The 24,037-nt window shown below is 39.3% G+C and overlaps 1 protein-coding gene across 4 annotated transcripts in view; it reads left to right on the forward strand.

Annotated features, from left to right (window-relative positions):
* The window catches only part of TTLL10 (tubulin tyrosine ligase like 10), a 159,713-nt gene that overhangs the window by 56,416 nt on the left and 79,260 nt on the right, over positions 1–24,037 (forward strand). For 3 of the 4 annotated variants that reach the window (XM_073316743.1, XM_073316739.1, XM_073316741.1), the window contains exon 1: positions 5,704–5,870. The exons of the other annotated variant lie outside the window; for it this stretch is intronic. The gene's annotated coding sequence lies outside the window, so the exon portion shown is untranslated. Of the gene's footprint in view, positions 1–5,703; positions 5,871–24,037 lie in introns of those variants that run through there. 4 annotated transcript variants of the gene reach the window in all.

The following is a 24,037-nucleotide window of genomic DNA, read 5'->3' on the forward strand; positions in this document are numbered from 1 at the left end:
GCACCTAAGAATGGAATTTTCAAATGTGCCTGAGTAACTTAGGAGCAGAAGTCTCAAGAATTTATAGCCTCCAGTGTGCCTGTCACCCTACTTCCACTCTTAGCTACCTAAATATGGACGTAGGAACCTAATATTAGACCCCTGTTTTTGAAAATATTGGCCTGAGTCTGGAGATGTGAGTTGTGGCTGGGATTTTGAAAGGCACTCAAGGAGTTTGGTTCCCAATACCCATTAAAAGTAATTGGGAGTGGGACACCTAACTTCTCTTTGTGCCTTTGAAAATCAGCCCTTCTGTGCCTGAGTCTACTAGCAAATTTGTGTGTGCCCAACCCTTGGGAAAGTCATTGCATCTCTCCACTCGTGCCTTAATTTCCCCCTCTCTATGCTGTTTTGATCAGTGAGAGTTATTTGATACAGTTATGCAGCACACACATCTATGTCAAATAAGTGGGATGGGACTACTCGGGGTTAGGTGAATTCAGATAGCTCTAACGGAGCAGCTAAAGCTAATAGCTAATCAATAGGTATTAGACTTGTACTGAATGAGCAGTTACTAGTACAGGACTCTTTAGACTTTTTTTAGCTTCAATTAAAACCAAACAGATGGGCAAAAAGGAGTAGAAATTGTTACCTTAGGGAATAGCACACTAGCACATTTGGGACATCTAACAAGGCAAAATACTTTTGTTATTCTTTCCTTTATATTTTAAAAGACACATTTTTAGTAATATATTTTAGTGAATGCAATGCTCATAAAAAGCATGGGCCTGACAGTCATTGAGAACAAAATCCTCCATCCCACTGAACAGGTACAGCAAGCTTCCCCTCCGTTTCGCAACCCTCCCTTGCAGTGACCAATGCATGTGGGGAGGGAGGAGTTCATTTCCATTGCCCATTCAGTCCTTGTCCTGTCTGCTGAGATTACCAACAAAGGCCAGAAGTTGTGGTTTGGGTGACCATTCCCTATCCTTGATGCTGAAGACTACTTGAACATGGCAGCACGATATAATGTTCTTATTAGAGATGCATATCTCCCTCTCTGGCACATGGTACTCATAGCAACAGGAGGATGGAAATTGTTTCCCAACAGAATTGTTTGTCTAAGATTATTCATTCCCTCATAAAACCTTGGTTGCCAGTTGGCCCACATTCTTAAGCAAATCTGAAGGCCAAGCAGTCATTTTAAGATAGAAAACTGCTAAGTTTTGTACAGCATGTTGAACCTGGTTCTTCACCTTTCAGAGAAATTATTATTTATTAAACCATGGGGAGCGGTGGGGAGACTTGAATGCCTATTGCGGGTCATTATCATGAAAAGCAAGTCTGCGTCATGCACGTCAGTTTCACTACTGGCCTATCCCAAAACTTCAGGACACACCTGTTAATGGCTAGAGGCAAGCAGATTGGTTGGATGTAAAGAATGCACCTGCGCAGGGAGGGGTGAAGAACTACATGTAAGCCGAGCCCTTAGACATTCTCTGTCTCTTCTCAATTCCAGCTTAAACAAGCAATATCGCTCTGGGCTGTGAAGACAATCATGCACGTTTGAATCCTTTCCTTTCCTTTTTTTTTTTTTTGCGGGTTTATTTTTATAGTTTAAAACAGTTGTACAAGTATTTTGCTTCACAGTGTATGATTTTTTTGTTTTGTTTTTTGTTTTTTTGTTCATTTTGTGAGCATCACGTCAAGAAAACCACAACTTCCAAGTTCGTCTTTGCCAAGACATGGAAAGATCTGAAGATAAAAATCCTCGCACGCACTTTCCTGATGATCATTACATCCTTTTTGTTACCCACTTGAAGGTTGATGATCTTGGTTTGGGAAAAGTTTATTGTGCCTCCAGCACTGAAGTTACTTAAATGTATGTGTTTTCATGGTCCTGTAAGCCATAGTGTCCTGGTATTGTGGTGTAGGCAGATCAAACTAGCGCTAAGTATGATTTTGATACTATTTGCAATCGTGTAAATCAAAATTCTCCTTCCTTATGTTTTTTTAAGGAGACTGTCTTTTTTTCTTCTCTCTTTCTCCAAGTAGACTGAAGGGAGGGGGAGGTTGTGTTAAAACTGTCTCAGGTTTTGTCTGTTCTAAGTTGGGGGGAGGGGTAAAAGGCACATGAATTCAAATGTTCATTTTACAAGTAGCCAAACCAGTTAGGGCAGGTAAATGAAGAAGAAGGAAATTCAATAGCAGGGAACCAATGGGAAAAATCCAGTTTCACTGAGTGGTCATGGAACTCTGAAAAGAGACACATTTTGGAAAGGTTATTGTGACTGAAATGCAGCATTTTGTATGAACTGAAAAGGAAAATTCAAACATTTCTTGAGTGATCAAATACTGAAAAGAATCAAACACAGCCAGCATATGTATTGGTAGCTATCCCCATTAATGGTATAAACTTATGTTATGGTCTCCTGCTCAGTTAGTTTTATTCATTTACATTTTTCAGTTGGTCTTAATTGGTTTGTATTCTAATATATTTTTAATAATGTCACAAAGAATTTTTTGGTTTGGACGTACAATTAATTGCTGCTATTATTATTATTTATTAATTGAAAATAATATTCAAATATTGTACAGGGGATGAAGGAAATGCATTTAGATTTTCCATATGTCATTGCTATTATTTAAACTAAATGGGGGTAAATGAAAGGCCTTTTGTTCCAGCTCAGAGTCATCAGTTTCAGCTTATGGCTTGGAGGAGCCATTTTGGGTTCATTTGTTTATTCTTTTCTTTCCTCAGGCTTTTTTAGTACATGACAAAGTGAGCGTAATTGAGACTCTCTGCTTCTTTCTAATCTTTCACTAATTCACTCAAGTTGAAGTGGAGCGCCTGTGCCATTCCAGACTTGCCTTTACTTGTGCTGTAGTTGGACACTAAAAAACCAGAGACATCAGATAAAACAAAATTAGCTGCTTCAGTTTGAAGCATGAAGTCTAACTGTGGATCAAAATGGCATTGGATGGCTAGTGTGCTTTCTCAGTACCTGAATGGGAGAATAGTTGTAAGAGTGAGGTCACATTTTTTGTCTCCGCTTTGGCCTGACAGCTGTTGGGTGCTGTTGTTGACACAATAAATTGGGTGAGAATTTGGTGTGTTTTGTAAGCATGGAGACTTTTCTCACCGTTCATTTTTCCACATGCAGGAAGACCCAGCTAGGCTTTGTGGACGTTGAGCTCAGCCTTCCCCTCCACCCCTTATTAAAACCGCCTTCTGGAATGTTCCAGGACAGTATTAAGCCAGGCAGAAACCTTTTTAGATTGTTTAACCTTTTATAAAAGCGGAACCTAGATTTGGCCTGCTTTAAATGCTCCATAACGCCCTTGATTTCAGCAGGGGCTATAGAAGCTCCCCTCCAAAAACTATTGTCCTGAAAGGCACAACTCAGGCAATATTACAGGGCTGCCCTGACCTTTTTTCACTGAGTCCGATTAATTAAATTTCACCTACATTTTCCTCTCACAATTGGAAGCTTTGTAAATCCAGCTGAATGTAATTTTTTAAAATGATAAGAACAGTGATTTATGAATTATTTTGCTGTATCTGGATTCCCTTTTAAAACAAGACTATTTTATGTTCATTTGGGTTCCACAGAATAGCATTAATATGTAAGTGTTTGGGGGGCCCATTTATTTGCAATAATGTACAAGTGGAAATATTTACTCGTAAACTAAGTTAGCAGCAGTGCTTATTGGTTAGTTTATTTTGATTAATGAATTTAGGGATGCTCTTAATCTTACCATAGTCTTGATAGTTCTGAAATGTATTTATTGGAAAGTCTGTGTTTCAAATTGCAAATTTTCACATGAGCGCCTGAAGTTAGGGACCTAAGTAGGGACATAGGTGCCTAATGGCAAGATTTTCAAAAGCACCTAAGTGAAAGTCTGTGGGATTTAGCCAGTGCTTAAGTCGCTTTTGAAAATGGGACTTAAGTGCATTTGAAAATTTTATTTTACATTAGAATTGAGGCCCCTAAACAGATATTTAGGTGGTTAAAATCCGGATTTGAGTAGCTAACTTTAAGCACCCAAATGTGAAAATTTGACCCCTAGAAGATGTAATGAAAAAAATCTAATGGAAGCCAGGATCCTTCACATAGTTATGAACATGCTTTAACTTTCTTTACTTGAAGAGAAGGAGGACTTGTGGCACCTTAGAGACTAACAAATATATTTGAGTATAAGCTTTCGTGAGCTACAGCTCACTTCATCGGCTGCATCCCTTGAACAATCCCAGTAAAGGCAATAGGACTAATCACATGAGTAAAGTTAAGTGCATTTGTAAGTATTTGCAGGATCTAGGCTTGATAAACAAATTATGTTTTTTCCTGGAAGTAAATTTGAAAAAACTCTAAAGGCCTGATTTCCAGAGGTTGCAGTCAATGGGAACTGTGTCTGATTGGCATCTCTGAAAATCAGACCATAAACTATAGATAAAATTATGCAATGCTAGATTTCAGATCCTGTGGAAGCTGGGAAGAAATTTGTCATTAATTTCCCATGAAGTCAATGAGTTTAAATGAGTGTAACTGAGAGCAGAATTTGGATTGGTGCGAGTATTTTGTTTGCACTATTGAAGGTCCTATAAAGATTAAGCTGAGAGTTTTTTTGTATTTTTTTAAACAAACAATGCTGATTGCTATTATTTTAGCCAGAGACTAGAGTGAATGAAATTCCAAATTAAAATATGCTTAATTATCCCACATAATATACTAGTGAAGTGTCTGCAAATTGCTTCAATATCTTTTTCAGAAAGGAAGTAAATTTCCACTTCAGCCTTGTTAGGATCCCTATGCCTTTGAAGGTTTACTCATCTCTGTAATGGTTGGGTTTTCCCTTAAAACGCCCTTAGTCCAAGAGAAATGCAGAAAGGTCACCAAATTGCTCTGTGTCTTATCAAAAGGCAAATAATGCGTTTTAAAATTACAAAAATGCAAATTGGGGATAAAATATGGATGCAATCACATGTTAATTTGTTAGACATTTTGTTTGCAAAATTATAATGTCCTTAACGTATTTTGGGCAGGTGGAAGTGGCCTGAGGAAATTAGATATTATAGCTGGGATACACATTTCACTTTAATTAGACTTTTTTTTAAAATGGTCATTAGAAAACGATATGTTAGCTCACAGTTTTTTAGCCTGGATAAAAAAGAATCTTAAATAGTCAATAAATAGACTGAACTTTAGAAACAGAATTTAGCCTGCATTCAAGCTTTTAGGCTTACAAACAAACCTGCCTGTCCTTTTAGACTCCAGGTATAGCTTATCTGATGAAGCCCAAAGATAAAGGCTTAAGTTTCACATGCTTTGTTCTTTTCATAGTCCCTGACTATTGATTAAGGCTCAACCATACAGGTTAACTAACAAGTTAGTTTTTCACGCTAGAGTCACATTCCTCTCCGAAGCTGCAACTACCTGGGTGCAAATTGGAGACTCTGCATTCTCCTTTGGAGGATAATTGATACCTGATTGTTTTAAAGCTGGTGGAACTTTGCCTGACTGTGTACTTCAGAAAAGAGGAGGGGGAAGGTGAGTGGAGGAGGGAGGAGAGAATAAAGGTAATGAAGGTACAATAGCTAAATACTAGTGCTGAAAAAAAGGGAGGGGGGAAGGGATTCATTTAAGTTCCTTGTTTTCCGCTCCTCTTCAGCCATTCTTTCCTTTTTCTCAAGGCCTGAGCATTGGTAATAATGGTGATGATTAACTAAATGAAGTTGGTAACCTGGGCGACCATTAGGGTGGGTTTATATTTCATGGGTACCGAATGGCCAGAGAAAGCGCACTATTGAGGACTCAGAAAACTGAAAGATTTTTGGCGTTTTCTGTGTTTTGATTTTGGCTTTGCATTCTTTGCCTCGATCTTTCGCCACGGTAAGGTTACAGCCACTTTCTTATTCCCTGAGAATCCCCTCCCTTTTCTCTCTCTCTCTCTCTCTCTCTCTCTCATTCCCTCCTTCCTTGCAACTCTGCTGCCTTCACTTCAGTCAGAAGGGTCTTTCCTCTGCATGTGGGCCTACCTTCAGGTGGTACCATGTTGGGGTGGATGAGTTGGGGAACAACGATGTATTCCTCTGTGTGTTTCCCTTATGCTAGTTTAATCTGTTTTGAAGTTTTTCATTATATGGCTTGGATTTTTACTGCTTCCACCATAGCAATTTTGTGTTATTTTTCCAGGTAGAGTGTTTAATTTTTTGTTAGGACCATATTTGCATTTAGGACACTGTAAGTGAGCTGTATGCTTTGTAGAACAAGAACTTCATCTTGCTTGTTAGGCCTTTGTGGGGCACGAATTGCTTATTTCACTGGCAATGGTGAGAATTGTAGTGGAACATTGGTTCAATATTTTTTTGTCCTTTTCAGGACTGATAACTTTATGTGTGCAGCGGGTATTAAATAAGACTGGCTTAAAATAGAGGTACGTAAAAGTATGGAGTGAGTTCTGTTATCAGTCCAAATAGAAATAACTGTGCAAGCAGTTTTTAAACAGATAGTAAACTGGATACAAATAAATGCTTGTGGAATTTAATGTTATAAAGCTAAAGCAATAGGTTACTCTTGGGTATGAAATAGGGATTCATCTCAGTAATGGGTATATTAAAAATGGTGGCTGCTTTCATTTTCCCTCTCCTACGGGCTGAGTTGGTTAATGGAATCCATAATTCATGTGTATACTGCTCCATGCCTTTTGGGAAGTTCCCCGTCTTTTACTTTGTCATTGCCATGTTGTGGCTTACAGGACACTATAATATGTTGGTCATTTAGTATTACCAATATCACTGAGTGACCTTCTTAGGGAACATTAAGGAGGGCAATATTTCAGTTTATGTAATTCCTGGCAGCTCTTTTAACAAAGAAAAATGATTGTGACTGTTTAATACAAAAAGACCGTAGTGAGTTACAATGATGAAGAAGATACGTTTAGTTGTTCAAACAAAATAAAATAGCATGGCCAAAAAAAGTTGCATTTATAGATTTAATTTTAGCCAATAATTACAAAAAAATGAGCCAGTGGCTTATAATAATTGCCACTAAGCTTGCATTAATTAGTAGATAGACCATGTATGATGAGAATGAAGACTTATGTCTTCAAAGAGGTGTGTGATAAATTTCTAGAGCCATCCTCTAATCTCAGCTGCAGCAGCCTAAATCCCATGTAACCCCATTAACTTTATTGGAGTGACTCTGGATTAACAACAGTGCATCTGAGATCAGAATGTGGCCTCCAGGCCTTTAACTGCCAACATAATTTAAAAATGGCCAGATTTTTATAAGCGATGCACACATCTTGCAAAGCCATGCTAATGTTTTCCTTAAATTCAGTATTTATATTTCACTTTTCAAATCTGCTCTTCGCTATGTGGAATATTTTCTGCATGGGGATTACCAGAGTAAGCGAAATTAGAGTAAACAGACACAGTTTTGTGTGGACAAAGACTCAAAAGGCTCTTTCTCTTACCATGTGCGCTACTATTGTCTGCAGTTATGCAAGACCATGCAAGGATTATTTATTTGAATGGATTTGTTGTAAAATGGCTACAGCAAGAGATCTGGGAAGAAATTAGGGTTCCTCTGAAACCATATCATGCCTGTTGTCTCTTATAATGGCAGACTATGCAACAGAAATCAGTTTCCATTGCAGAACACTAATGTGCAGACCGTGTGGGACATAAAGAGAAGGAAATTCACCAGCCATCGTGGGGCTGAATAATCATTAACACCAGCAAGGTGTAAGAAACAGTATGCAGTTAAGAAATAGACACCGTTTTGTAACTGCTTGGGCACACTGGCATTTTCCAGCTTACCCTTGAAACTTCTTTGGAAACTGTTTTTTGTTTGTTTTTTTGAAAGTACTAATGCGTTCTACTGAATATAGCAGTAAGTTAAAGCTCCCTTGTCTGGTTATATTATTGAGCCTATCAGGTGCTGAGTTTCCATTGAAGAGAATGCAGGACAAGGGGGGCCCAAAGGAAGGATTTTTCTTTGTTTTAGTGGGAATAAGAAAGATCACTGAAGCTCTGCTATCTACCTTACCATTGTATGCAGTATGAGTTTACATCTTTTGAAATGACAGAGCTCCAATGTGCTACATTTAACTTTGTTCCCTCACCTTACTACAGACTCAGCTTAGCTCCCATGAACCAATGGGGACAGAATCAGGGCCTATAGTCAAACAAGAGGGAGGTTCCAGAGAAAGATATTTCACACTAAAGGTGATGGAGGCTGTCAGGGAGTATTTGTGGTAACCCCAATCTATATAACTGACTCCTGTTCTTTCAATAGTATTGACACCAAGCACTAGAAAATGTACTGTCATGTACTAGCTATAGTGAGGGAGGGACTGGATGACCTAATAGGACTCTTCCCCTAACTTCTCTGATTGCATGAGTTAATATTTTGGAAATGTACATAGAGTGCTGTAGTGTGCTTCATGGCAAATTCTGTTCCCTCTGGCAGACCTGCGCCCTGGATATTGCACTGACCTGCACCTTGTACGTTTAATGGCTGCCTGAAGTGGGTATAAAATACTACCAAATCAAAATTCTCTCTCTGTTCAGATCAATGGTAGCGTTTTATACTAATTTCATGCCCAATTAGCACCAGTGTGAATGACAACACAAGAAGCTGAGCTATGGAGAATCAGACTCAGAATCTTAAATATATACAGAAGGATATATGAAGTCTAGACATCCACAAATAAAAACAGAGTCCATGTTCTTTCTTTCTTTCTTTACTGTGAGGAAGTATGGAAATCATAGGGGATTTGGCAGTGGGATAAAGAGCCTTTCATCTCTGGCTAACTGGTATGACTCTAGTCTAGATTGGTAGTTAATTAAAATAATTACATTTGATGTCTCTTTGGTGGCCTGTGTGAAATGAGTTGGTGGGTTTAATTTCAGTGCCTAAGGGACAAGTGTGTCCACCCCACCAAACCCATCAGCAATTAGCCTCTTGTTGGCAATTGAAGGAGGGAGGGTAAGATATGAATGGGCATTACATTTAAAATAAGAAGCTAATTGTCTTCCATCTCCTTGAAATGGTGCCTCTGCATCCTGGTTGAGGCATGTTGGCAGGATACACCTGGTATAGAAATAGAGAGCTGTAGTGCTGATGAAAAATGCCATATTGACCACACTGGAGGCCAGATTCTCTGCCGTCACTGTAAAATGCACATAGCTAAAATACCTACAGTAGCTCCTGAAAAAAACCCTTGGACTCCTAAGCAGTGTTAGCTGAAGTGTATTTAATCATAGAATCATAGAATCTCAGATGAGAGGTGGAATTATGCTCAGCAGTTAATTTGAACTCAGATTTTTTCTATCAGGAAATGACGGTCTGAAATACAAAGCCCTCTCTGTTAGGAATTTAGGGCCAATTTCTGATCTTAGTAAAGAAAAGAACAGTGGAAATTTCATTAAATTTTGCCCTTTGGGTTTTACTTTTCTTTGTCTGCAGATCTGGCTAAGGGCAGGGATTTCAACTTTGTGCCAGACAGAGCCTGTGCCCAATTACTAAATGCTGTAGAAACCTTCTATACCTTTTCCCTTACATGTCCACCTTGTGTATATTGTTTGCTTTCAGCTCTAGAAGGCATTTCCTGATTATTTCTTTATTGGACATAATAATATAACAATGAAAAATACTTTATGAGGAATAAACAATTCTTGGCTTAATTTTCAGGGCCCAAACATCTTAGTCAACATACATTAAGTAAAGTATGACCCAGATATGCAAAATACTGTACAGGTATGTAATAATTAGCCACAATTTTCATATGTCATTCATTACTTTTAGAATCACAAAGTACACAGAATCCAGAAAAATGACATAATTGACCAATATATATTGCAACACAATGAGCCAAATTTATATATGATGTAACTTCTTTGAAGTCAATGGACTCAGGAGACTTGGGTTCCTTTCCCAAGTCTTCCCCTGACTGGTTGGGTGACCTTGAGCAAGTCACTTCCCCTGTCTGTGCCTCAGTTTCCCCATCTGTAAAATGGGGATAATGATACTGACCCCCCCTTCATAAAGCACTTTGAGATCAGCTGATAAACAGCACTATATAAGAGCTAAGTATTAATTATTATTCTGAATTTGGGCCATTCTAGTTACGCAATATTTTCAGCTGGTTGTATTAGCTGGAACAGGGTATTTGGAGATCTGAAATATGAAGATTGATAGGTACTGTATCTATTACAGAGGAAAAAGCTGCATACATAGTTGTGTAAGCCATTCACTGGTTCTACAGATACAAATATATCCTGGGAGTGATGTACATGGTGTACCTGAGATCTAGCTATAAACAAGAGAAGTGTATAAACAAATACTCAGTTATTGGATACACACCCATGCAGGATTTTACAGAACATTTATTACAACTCTGAATTTCCACAGTAACTTGCATGTGTTAAATTTTTCCATATCTTTCAGATGGTGACACAGAAAAATCTTTTGAATTCCTAGTCTGATCCCCACTCTTATTGACACTGCAGTAAATAAGGAGTAAAGCCATTAAAGTCAACAGGCCAGATACTGAATGGGTGTATAATGGCATAGCTATGTTGATTTCAATGGTGCTACATTGATTTACATCTGCTCAGGATCTGACCCAGCAATGTTACACTGGTGGAAACCAGTGTTAGTGAGATTAGAATCAGGTCTTTTCCTCTTTTGGCCAAAACATTCCTCATTCTGGGACATCCCCCATCTCAAATGAGCAGATGATGTTTGGGAAATGGTAAAATACTGGCAGATCAGTATTTGGGGCCTGTAATCTCTCAAACAGAGATGTGTCTCGATGAAGCTCAGGGACGTAGACCTCCAGTCACTCTCTTCACAATACAAGAATCGGAGTTAGTGCCAATGAAATTCAAACGGAAGAAAATGTTCATATGCACGTTACAGGTTTGACATGCCCTCTGCTAGCTAGCAGCTGTGGCTCATTTGCAAGTGTTCAAAGGTTTCAGCAGTAGGGATCTTTGCCTATGAAAAAGAACCATTGTGTAACAGATGAGTGGTCACCGACCAGAATATACTATAGTCTATTGTTTGATTAGTTAAAGCGGTCTTGGATCTCTCTCTAGCATTGTTTTGCTGTCGCAGCCTCAACAGTTACATTAGTTATCTTTCTGCTAGGCCACGATGCCACCATTTAGATGTTTTTTGTCCTAAAGTGCAGTGTTCCCTACAGAGAGAATGGGATTTTAAACAAGGTAGTAGGGCCTGGTGAATTGACAAACTTGCTGGTCCCAGCCCTACACTATCTAAAAGAAAGTGTGGTTGACTTGGATTCCCCCTACTGTATCTTTGAAATGGCACGAGAAGGAGCTTAGTGAGTCCTTTGGCTATACCCCTGTGTCTCTAGTTCCGTGGAGGTTCACATGAACTTGTGATTTAAGACAGCCCGTTCAAATGTGCATGTACAGCGTTGGTGCACCTTGGATTGTTGTGTCACTGATTAAGTGATTCAAACTAGCTAGTGCAATGTTATGGCTGAAATGTACATGAATGAAAAGCAGGAGGCTGGTCTCAGCTACAGTGATCATCATGAAAAAGATCTCGACACTTGCCAACAGTTGTTATACCCCAGTTATTTCCTACCCTAAATTTAAGGGAAAACTGGTCTCTCAGATACCATTGTTTGAAAACTGTTGGCAAATCTCGACTAATGGTGGGTGATCTGTGTCATGTACCAGCTCTCATTAACTGCAGTGGGGGCTGTGAAGTGTATCTAAGGGCAGGAGGTGGCCCAGGAAACCCCCAAGTTACAGTCCCCACATCAGCTGTATATTGATCACATTGCACACATGCTATTCAGTATATTTAGGGTCAAATCTTCGTGTGCACAAAGCCCAAACTAATGGGTTTTTAGTGACTAACCTATATCAAGGCAGACATGGCTGCATTTTGCAGCTGTTACATCAGTCTGCAGCCTAGAGTGGAAGATGGGGCCCACTACACTTTTTTACATGGTCTGTGGAGATTTTGGTGCTTAGTTTTAGATAGATTGTAGACTCAATGGCCTATCTTCCGTCTATAAGAATTTCTGAGATTCATCCCCGTATGTGGGTATCCAGGGATCAAGTCCTGCCCATAATCTCCACGCTTCTGTCTAAAGTGTCACTACACAGCCCAGCCCCTTGTGGGACTTGTCTGTGGACTGCTTCTTGGTCCATGTAACTGTGGCAGTTGAGCTGCATTTGGGCCTTTTATGTCAATGCAAAAAAGGGACACAATTTATCATCAAAGAATTAAAGATAATACTGTCTACAGCAATATACAATAGTGAAGTCAAGAAAGTGGCACCAGTTAATTTGGCCCATTATGTCTGACTTATTTAATTTTGATCAGCACTTCCTTTTCACATAGAGCATCTTCCGAATACTGCAAACAATATCAGTCACTGATCAGGATAAAATTGACACTTAGTTGATGCTGTAGCGTGGCCAAAGGCCCCACACGCACCATCTCATGTAAAAAAAATTTTAAAATCTCTTGGCATTTAAGCATTGGGACATTCCTGACTTAGTATTATGTAGACACATAGACCTGATACAATCAATGGAAGGCTCATTTTCAATGCATCTATTCTATTCAGTCACACTGGAATCTTTGCAATATCCCAGGAAAATGCTCAAACCCTACAGAGTTGTAACAACCAAGGAAATAAAGGAGAAAAATTGTGAAGTATTTCAGGTTCTAACTCAAAACCACAAACCTGAAGAAGTTCAATCTTCATGGTGCCACATTACCATTAACTTGCTCTGCTGGGCCTCGGTCAGCACATGGATGGGTGAAATCATCCACAGTTCTCAGATCCTTGCAAGACATGGTGTGTTGTAGGCAAAACAGGGTGAAATATCCAAAATCGTAGCTCTACATTATCTTGTTCTGGCAGTTTATTTAAAATAGTTCCTTTTGATTTCAAGTACAATAAACTGATGTTTACGGTCCAATTATAACAATATTCCCTGTAATTATTTTAACTGTGGTCTTTCTAGCAAATAATTTTTTTAATATTATTACATGGGTAATAGTTCTAGATGCCATGTTTCAAAACACTGTTCAATATACTCTGGGGTTTTTATTATTTCTAAGCCCGCCATGAAAGTGACACTTTATTTCAGATGCAACTATCACACTTAAACCGTAGGCTATTTTAGAGAGAGAGCAGCTATTGCCTAACACACCCTTCAGTTGTCTTTTTAATTCCATGAATTATTAATGTAAAAAAATGAAACCTCCATTTGTAGAGGCTAAATGGAACATGTCTATCTGTCAGCTGCTTTTGCTATGCGTTATCTTTTTCGACAGTCACCTAATAGCTCGGATGAGATGGGGTGCAGCATGTTCTAATAAAAAAGGGAGAAGTTCCTCTTGACTAGTTAACCATTTGCTGAGTGCCAGCACAAAAACGGTGAAAAGAAAACCCAGCTTGCTTTATATCCAAATGAGGATGGAGGGACGTGCTACACAATTCCAGGCTTTAAAAGCTGCTGGGGAACAGGCACAGAAGTGCTATTTTTTAACGTCACTTGTAGGGATCAGTATTTAGCAACTGAAATTTTTCCTAATTGAAAATCTTTGTGAATCTTTGCATTTGAATAAAAGGGTCTATTAATCTACCTGCAATATAATGTAACCTACGTACAGAACAGGTTAACTTACATACAGAATAGGTTAGCTTACACGCAACACTGTGTATGGGCATCTTTTTTTTTTTTTTTCTTGTCTCCCCATCTTCTGTGGTTTGAGAGTTTAACTGAGATTAGTTGCAAATTTTTTTTTATTTTTGTGCCATGATTCCCCTTTGATGTGTCACTTTTGACTTTAGCTCAATCATTTATATTCAAAAAGGACATTGCTGTTGGGAGAGGTATGGTGGCTCGCTTTCTCCTTGTCAGGCTTTTGAATTTGGTACGTAAGCAGATCCTTTCGGGGTTTTGTTGTTGCTGTTGTAAATTAAACATGTGGATCTTGCATTCACGAATTCACTAACTTTCTGCTGATTTGAAATCAGTTGGAAACAAATACAGTTTCTTTTCCCTCCTCCCCCAGCTGCAGATTTGACATCCCTGAATGCTTCCTGAGTTAATCCTGGAGGCCATTTTACTGCTTCCGACACAGTCACCGATCAAAATGGTGGGGGCTTGGCAAAGGTCTTAGCAACAGAGCAGGCAACGTGAAAAACAAAAACAAAACCAAAAAACCCTACCACAGCCAGTAGGCTCTGGCAGCATTATCTGTCAGCAGTGTCTGGCAAATAGGGATTTCCAGCTGGTTTCAGAATGCAATGGAAGGCATGTTTGTAATTTTACAGGCCTTTACTTTTCAAGAGTGTTAGGTGTCAATGTTTAGCCTCTTTGTGCTAAACAAATTAGAACAAATTGCACTAATTTGTTTAGCTGCTATACAGGTTTTTAAATATTCCAGGTGACCCTGTGTTTTCTGTCTCTCTCTCTCTCTGTCTTTTTAACCTGGTAATACAACACTAAAAATTCACATTTACAGAATCTTATGATGTTATAGTTGGAGATGTGGAGGGAGAAATAGAATGCTGACAACTTCAGAATTCTAATCTAATTCCTTGGTATTAAGAATTCCTCTATGATAAATTTGCACTCAAAGTTCTTCTCTTTGAAATTAAAAGAAAAAATAAACCTGGTTTAAAAGATGACTCAAGAAATCAGCAAATATCAGTTGCCTAATACAAGCACAGGTAAAGTTCATATGTAATTGCATGGACATACTTAAAGAGAAGTTGGATCTGTCAGTAGTTTACCTCTTGGAGTTGGGCCTTAGTGTACATTTAACCATGGCTTGAGATCCAATTGCTTACAGGGTTTAGCACTTTGCCTTGTTGCTATTAACTTACGGCAGCAGTTAGGGGGCATTACATAGGCTGTGATGCTTGGCTGGGCTTAATTTACTATCTTGTTATCTCCATCAGTTCCAAAGACTTGTTGCATTAGGAGCTGTCGGATTAGATATATCTGACATGATCTATCAGTATGAGGGAACAGTAAGGTTTAGGGTACAGGGAAAGCCCTGGTCCAAAATGATCAGAAACCGAAGTAGGTATATTTTTTTCTGCTAAATTATAAGAAAGTTGTAATTTAGTCTCTTCTCCCAAATAATTATCACAAAAGGTTGACAATTATACGGTGGAATTCTCCCTCTCTTTCTCTCTTTTTCTCTCTCTCTCTATTATTTTTTTCTTCTCCAAGGCTTTCTGGCTGGTGGTTTATCTGCTGCTTGTAGACTGCGATCCTGGGATGCCATTACCATCTTACTGGGCAGCATTGGATGTTTTCTGTGTTTCTAATACTGCCTGGTAATGATGATTATGGTGTCTCGCACACAACGTGGAAAAGTTCAACAGCGAATTTGGAACCAGAGGTTAGTGGCCAATATGGAAACTAATACAAAGAAAAATGGTGCTTGACTGAAGATAATTTTGAAGAACTCCCAAGCATGAGTAACCCTAGAATAAAATGCTTTGGGTGACTAGATTAGAAGCTAAAAATGAATGTAAGAAAACACTTTTTTTTAGATTACACTTTGAAGATATGATTTAAATGAACATATAAATATAAAACCCTGGATACTATATACAGATGAACACACTTTTAAGAGAACAATGATATAATAAATAGTTCCAAACAAAAATGTGAAGTTTTGTAGCTGTGAGAATGCTTATTTAATCTTTTCTGTCTATTTTTAAACTTCCAGACAGTGTTTTGTAACTTTACAGAAAATATAATAAGAACAAGTAAATAAGGATTTATTAGCAATAACATTTTGGATCCCTACTTTCAAACTTTGCTTCATAATCAAAATGATTTTTTTTCCAGCTAGTAAAAACTGATTTAAGAATTCTGACCAGTCATCTTGTTATGAAGTGTCAACTTAAGCACCCTTAACTTTTTGAATTTTGCTTTTTGTAGTTTGCTCTGTACCTTCTCGCCACAACAAATTTCATAGATGGTACCTTGCTTCCTTTCTACATTAGTATGTTATAACAGTGGACATTGTCCAAGAAGGTGTTTTTATTAGCAGTGAGCCAGAACCAAAATCTTGTATCTGGATCAAAACTCTACCTCTAAGGTCCATCTACAATGTTTAAAAAACACTCAAACATTTAAAAACAATTTTCTCTAAATATTTCTTCATTATTTGGGAGATGTTTGCAATATAATACATTGGAAGGAGGAAAACATGAAGGGGCCTGATCTCATTTACCCTAAAACTCTTTTGCAGCAATGTGGCAGCATAGAGTAGCTTTAAAGTGGGAATTAATTACACAGCATTACACCTGCTTTAAACCCCCTTTCGCACTGCTAGACCAGTGTAAAGGGGTTTTAATGGAAACAAGAACCTGCCCCAGAGAAGTTCTCAGATGCCTTTTGTGTCTTTTGACCGAGAACTGAAACAATGCAGGAAGTTTGTTCCTTCCTTCAGTTATCAGTTATTAAAGGCACCGTAAATAATGATTTACAAGGATATCCTTGAGATGGTATAAGTCTGTTAAATATTTTTATCTTACACATGGCATTATGGACAGGTGTTTCAGCACTCCTGGCAGGTGTTAAGCATGACAGAAAGCAGCAACAACAACAACAAAAAACCATAAGGGTCTCTCACACACATGCTGTGTGCTGTTCATTTGAACTATTTGAATTGAAATGTTTGGTTATTTCCAGGAAGTTATTCTTAGGTGACACTGTCTAGATTTCATGCAATGCACAATGGGTGGCAGGTACCCTGCTGGACAGTCAAACATCTGTCACAAGCTTTGTGTTGAAATTAATATTATTATTTATATTACAGTAGTGCCTAGAGACCCCACCTGAGATCAGAGCCCTGTTGTGTTGGACATTGTACAGAGACATAGTGAGACAGTCCCTGCCCAAAGAGCTTGCAGTCTAAAGAGACAAGACAGACAAAGAACAGGAGGAGAAACAGAGGGAAATGACTCATCCAAGGTCACAGAACAGGTTAGTGGAAGAGCCAGGAATAGTATCTAGATTTTTTGAGTAACAGTCCAGTATCCTGTCTGCTAGCCCAGTGGTTTTCAACCTGTGGTCTGCGGATCCCTGGGCGTCCGCAGACTATGTCTAAGATTTCCAAAGGGTTCTGCACCTCCATTTGAATATTTGTAGGGGTCCGCAAATGAAAAAAGATTGAGAACCACTGCGCCAGCCCATTAAGAACTACATGAAGCTCTGGCCACTGATCAGCAAATGCATGATATGGAGTAACTGTGGACTATAGTACAATCCACCTTGCATGTGTTACACAATGTATGCTAATCTTTTATTATAAGGTGAATAAATACATGGTCAGTAGGAGAGATACAATCATCTTTGGCATTACTTAGCAGTATGTTAACTATGCTGGTGAGTCTATTGTCTCTGTTACTCTTGTTTAAGGCCCAAATTTACCCTCATCCCATGATCTTAAATTTAGTCTTGTAAACTATTTACATCAGAAATGCCAGCTCAGAAGTTATAGAAAATGTTAAGCTAGCCCTCATTCTTTGAAGCTCCTTCTGTACTAGTTTCTTCGGTATGTCTTTCTACCAGCTGGGAAGGTTGAAAACTAGGACTGTTTATTGACCTTCAGAGGATGGGGAAAATGTAACAAAAGGTGCAGTTATTGCTTTTACATCACCACAAAGTAGCACAAAGAAACTGTCACGTGTTTCTATTTTAGACTATTATTATACCAACTTTTTATTTTTAGGTCATCTCTTTGGATAAATATTTTTGTTTCCAAAAATCCAGATTTTTTTCCTGCTGTCAATTATTGCCAGAAGAATTTTTCTTCAACTCATCAGCTATACAGTAAGCCATTAAAATGGTTGCTTATTTATTTAGGGCAATGTTTATTGAGCCATTTCCATTAGTTTTGATGAGAAGTGAGTTTTCTGAAGAATATGGGAACATTAATGGATTCTCCATTCCTCCGATTGCTGGACAGACTATGGTCCTCTGTGGACATCTTACTAGACAGTGCTGGATTTTTTGGATCTACTCTAACACTGTCTGGTAACGATGTTTAAAGGGTGAACCAAACTACTACGTTCATCAGAAGAAATGCTTCAGAAACAAGAGCTTGCACCATGATTTAGGCGAAAGTGGAACCTTTGGACAAGCGGGGTAAGACATTAGCATTGGTATTAGACTCTGGAAGGTTACAAGTCTTTGAAGATTCAGTAAAAGCCTAGTGAATGTCAACAATAGACACAACATTTCTAATTTCTGATTTGAAATAAATATTTCAAATGCTTTGTAGGAAATTATTCCATGCAACAAATTAGAGAAGTTTGTAAAAGAACAAAATTAACCTTCACATTGGTGTTTAGTGTAATAACCCAATGCTTAGAATTAAGGCTTCAGTCGCAGAATGAAGAAAAATGCAATTGTCTCCCACCAGAGACACTATAATGCATTCACAGCTCACAAAAGTGGCAAGACCAGTCACAGGGTGGGTAAGGGCGGGATGCTGCTTGTAAAAGTCTATCTACCCACAGTTATAGTTCAATTTATCTCCGTGGCTGAATCTGCCCTGGAATCCCCTTTGTTGCCACCTGCCCCTGTTAGAGGCCAGAAAAACTTCTGTTGCAGGTGGGTTAATTCCTCCTATCACTCCATTTAGAAATGAGCCAGTTTAATCTAACTGCAGAACAATGATTAAACTCTTACATCCACTGTACACAACAAAGTAGAATATAAGGAGCCGCTCCCTCCCAGAAACTCATTTTAATTGTGTAGTGACTCGAACAGAAATATGTTATTGCATTCAACTCAGGGACAGATGATGTTTCTGATTAGAAGCGGATTCTGGTTTTGTTTAACAAAGGGAACGACCGTTTTGAAAGCTGGCTACCATGCTGCTTTATGAGAAAATCACTTGGGGTTGGAGGGGAGGGCGGGGATGGAGGAGAATACTTCCCCTGCTGTAGGATTGTACAGTCTGAAGGATGACTCATGACACCCCACCTGAGCTGTGTCCTTGCTCACATCTGAAATGGGAGTGGCCCCTCTTTCACTCTCTCTCATGCCTGAGGGATTTGTTTGCTAGCCTAAGCTATGAATAGATTCTGCCCCACCCAGGTGTAGCTGGAGAATGTCTGCTCAAGTTTGAGCACTGGTAGATCACTCCTGGGAACGTGCATAGCAGCTAAGGACCCTTGTGTCAGAATTCAGACCTCATTAGGTATGTCTACACAGCATTTTGGAGTGAGTGGGCCTTTTCCAGGGGTGATAGATTTCCACTCCATACGGCTAAATGCAGTGCCTTTCCACGGCATGCATCCGATGAAGTGAGCTGTAGCTCACAAAAGCTCATGCTCAAATAAATTGGTTAGTCTCTAAGGTGCCACAAGTACTCCTTTTCTTTTTGCAAATACAGACTAACACGGCTGTTACTCTGAAACCTTCCAGGGGTGAGTTCATTTGCATTTTCCAGCTATTGTTGCCTGCAAGATATTGCTTTTGCTGAAAAGGAAAATAAAATGATTGGAGGTCTTCTCTGTGTGCATCACTATAGCAATAAAAAGGCTTTGAAAAACTCACTAGCCAGTGTAATTGGACAGTCAGGGTGATTCAAAGAATCACCATAGCACCATGAAAATCCACTCCCCTTTCCCAGTGCAGGCCCATTGGCTTCAGGGGGAGATGCACGGCTGTAAACATGGTCCAGAAGGTGAAAATATTGCTGAATACACTCTGGCCCTGATCCTGGAAACTCTTGCACACTTAGAACACTGAACTAAATGGACCCACTTGCATATTTAAAGCTAAGGATGAGTTTAAGGCATGTGCTTTCAGGACTGGACAACTCGCCTCAGACAGGGGTATGCACAACTCTCACCGACTGCAATGGAATCTGCACACATGTAGCTCGAGGGAAAACTTTGGCCCTTCATCTTTATCTGCCACAGTTCTCAGTCCCTGTCTGTCTCCCTGGTTTTATTTTCTCCTTTAATCCTTGTAATGGCAGTCCATACTTTATACACTTGTGCGCACAGCTCGGAGAGAATGGAGATCATCAATGAATTACGAAGATTTATATTTCAGAATTCCGTGTCACCAAATAGAAGCACTGAGGTTATCGGCCAGATCCTCAGCTAGTGTAAGTCAGAAAGCACCACTGAAGTCTGTGGAACTATGCCAATTTACCACAGCTGAGGATCTGGCCCTATATATTAAAATTCACCAATCCCCAGCATTTAGAGTTCCAGCTAACTCCAGTGTCCACTGGAGCTGCATGCATACACTGAGAATAGACTCCTTAGTTCACCGCAGAAACTCAAGACCTGGCACTTTCATTTTTAGTGCTTCAATAAACTGGGGAAAATAATTGAAGCAGATGTTCTGCCTGAGTCTCTTCTTACACTGAAATTAATAGTTACACTGGTGTCAAATTGGTGTAATGGAGTGGGAAATTGGGCCCACTAAAGACAGAAAGAGACCTTATAACTCAGCACATGAAGTTTAGAGACGTGGCTGAATCAAAATCCCAGGTCTGCATAAACTGGGAACTTTGCTTTGGTTTGGCCCGTCACAATGATGGAAATTTTGCCAATGGATGTTACCATCCCTAAACGTTGTTGCTCTTCAGTCTGAATGTGAACTTTGTGTCTTAGGCCTACCTCTGTAATAGGGGAGAGAGTTTGGGAATAAGAAATTCTTATTTGAGGAGGCTTCCAGTCGCAGCTCTGCTCTATCATTCACCAAAAGGATGGAATTAACCCAGTATAGAGAGCCAGCCATGAGGCTTACATCCCTTCCCATCCAAAATAGGTTTGGCACATGCCAAAAACTCCATGCCAAAAACAACTGTTATGGAACACAGGAACAATGGAAAGTTTTTGTTTAAACTTTCTGTTGCTTTTTAAAACATTAGCATGTGTGGCAATGTGCATTCATATTATTATCTGCGTAGCTTGAAAGCAGCCGATTATGCCTGCTTTAAGCACACCGGGTTTAGTCTAGCTGAGGTCTCTTTGTGCTAGAATGAATACAGTTTGTGCGCTGTTTGGTGAAAGGGGTTTCCTTTGCAGGTGTATCGCTCTCAGTAAAAAAAAAAATTAAGATGAAGGGGTGGAGGGAGGGAGAAAGTATCTGTCGGTGATTAGTGATGGTGTTACTTATTAACCCGTTTGAAAGTGATTCAGGAAATGGTGTGAAATGCGAGTGACTCTGCAAATGGGCTTTTAACTAGCATTTAAACAAGATGAACTGTAGAGCAAAGCCACTTTCAATATATCCTCTCTTTTGAAAACACACTCTGAAGGGTGCTGAGCTTGGATTGATGGGACAGTCAATCAAAATGGAGAGAACTGTAATCAGGCACCCACTGGAGGTGCCAGAGATGTGACATTTAAAAGAATGTATTTCTGCATATGGCTCAGGTCAATTCCTCAAACAGATGATTCATACCTAGGAATGGTTTCAGAGTAGCAGCCGTGTTAGTCTGTATTCGCAAAAAGAAAAGGAGGACTTGTGGCACTTTAGAGACTAACCAATTTATTTATTTAGAGACTAAATTGGTTAGTCTCTAAGGTGCCACAAGTCCTCCTTTTCTTTATACCTAGGAAAGTGGCCAATCATTCTTCTCCTAGGGAGGCTAGTTGAATTTAGACTGATTTACTGTGAAAGGTATGGAGAGCCTAAAAAAATCCCTCTCCCCCAAATGGTCTGGGTGTGATTCTTTTCTTGCTTACACCAGTGTATTTCCTTGAGCATTACTGATTTATAATGGTGTGAAAGCTATCTATGCCTCTTGTCCACACTAGGCTTTTCTTCTGAAAAGATTCCCACCATTACTAGCACTGACAGGAGCGCTAGACTAGACTAGATAATGGCGATCAATGGGGTTGCCGCCACCATGTTGTGAGAAGAATTATATCATTCAGGCCCAGACCCTCTGTTGAAATCAACTGGAGTTAGGAGTCTAAATACCTCTGAGGATCTGGGCCTCAGTACTCCACAGTAGCACTCTGACTGTAGTTACTGGCAGTAAACCTGCACAAGAGTCAGCCATACTGGGAAATTTCCCAACCAAATGGTTGCTGTGGACACAGCTATTGTCTTGAGATGAGTTCAGGTCCTTTACATTGCCTTGGGAGTGGTGAAGCCCACATACCAGTAACCTGGAAGCAGTTGGCTTTTTTTTTTTTTTTTAAATGCTCTTTATCAGCAAACAAATCAAAGTTAAATATTTACAAGATAATTAGAAACCTACCTGTGGGGCCCTCAGCCCCTCCTCCCTTTGCCTGTATAGTCGTGAATTCTGAAACAACCCCGCTAATGTTGATTGCATTTCCTCTAGCCTGAGTGCCTGCTGATTGATGTCTTACCAGACAAAGTTAGATCTAGCTATTTTCGTCTAATACTGTCTGGTAATGCCGTCCATCGCATTGGCTAAATCTTCGCCTTGACAGAAATACAGAGAAAAATTTTGGTCATGGTTATTTCAGTACAGCCAGCAAAGTCTGAGCTCTGGGCCTTTGCACTGGAGTATGGGTGTGTTTTAAAAGCCCAATCAAGTGTATAGGTTCAACGTCTGCCTTTATTATACGTAGGCCTGTGCTGTGTAAAGCCTGCAGAGATATAAAAAGGCAATAAGGAAAAAGTACAAGTGAGTATGAGCTTGCATGTCCCTATCACATAGGTATGAAAAGGTTATTTTTGTTGATTGGATGTTCATCTGCATTAATCCACAAGGCACTTCACTGCATCAAAGAGAAGACTGAGATTGTAGTTGCTACCTGCAGCTAATGTAATGCTACAAATGTGCACCACTGCTTGGAAAAATGGGCACAATAGACTGTAATTTTTTATTTTAAATTAGGATGAAAATAATCAGTGCAACAATTTGATTAAAGAATGTGAAACAAAGGAAGAAAATAACTCATGCTGAAAAAATGTTGGCCAAAGAGACCATTCAGGCCGTATTCTCAGCTAGTGTAAATCAGCATCGCATCATTGACTTCAATGGAACTATGCCTGTTTACACGAGCTCAGGATCTGTCCTGAATTTGTATTGGCCTTTTGGTAAAAAGCAAGGTTGGAAACTAAAAGAGTCTCCTAAGACAGGTACAGCACGGAAGGCTGTCCTCTCTGACCTTAACATTTTTCTTCCTCTGAAGGACAGACCTGGTTAGACATTTAACAAAAAGAACTCTATTGAGGGCTTTTAAAAACAAGGGAAGCTGTGTTTCCATTTCATTGCCCTGCCTGGTCAAACAAAAATCACTTCTCTGAGTGAACTTGGGCCATTTTGTCATCCGAGATTTTTCATGGTTTCATGTAGCTGCCGTTATTTGGAAATTATTTGTTAAATCAGCAAAAAAACTTCAAGAGGCCAATGGATTTTGTTACTGCATTGTAACTTTAAAGAAGGAGGTATTTTATTTTTAAACTCAGCTAGAAAGGTGGTTCAAAAGAACTGCAATTTTTCTTTTTTAAACAAGGGATGGTCTTTGCAGCCTGCAGCTTAGCAAGTCGTATTGCTTTAAAAATCAACAGGGGGATTGTGGAATCTGAAGTCTCATAAAAGACTAGTGGCACTGGTTAGAAAAGCATAGTTAGTTTCGCTATATGGTTCCTCGTGCAGCTCTTCTGAAGCAGACTTCTGACACCGAGCTAATCGAATACATAGCACCTGTCCACTCATCTCTGATAACAAATAGGCCAGTTGTGACAAGTTGCGTGGTACTTTTCTGATGCAACAATGAACTGCAGGCACAAAACTTGGCAGGCACCAACATATTTAGGTGCACAACTATCGTGATTTGTGCCAGCAATTTATTTTCAAGTGTATTTTAGGGATGCCAACTGAGAAAAACAACCTTAGGACTAGACTGAGATAATCAAACTCTGTTTCACATGTGACCACAGAAATACTTAAGCTGGGTCCCTATCTGTAAATGAAAAAAGAGAGTGCATCTACCCACTCTGCCACAAAGCCCACTAGCAGTTATTATTGCTAACTGTTAAGGATAGGCACATAGTAATTGCCAT

Source organism: Lepidochelys kempii, chromosome 18 (assembly GCF_965140265.1).
Source record: "Lepidochelys kempii isolate rLepKem1 chromosome 18, rLepKem1.hap2, whole genome shotgun sequence".
Classification (NCBI taxonomy): domain Eukaryota; kingdom Metazoa; phylum Chordata; order Testudines; family Cheloniidae; genus Lepidochelys; species Lepidochelys kempii.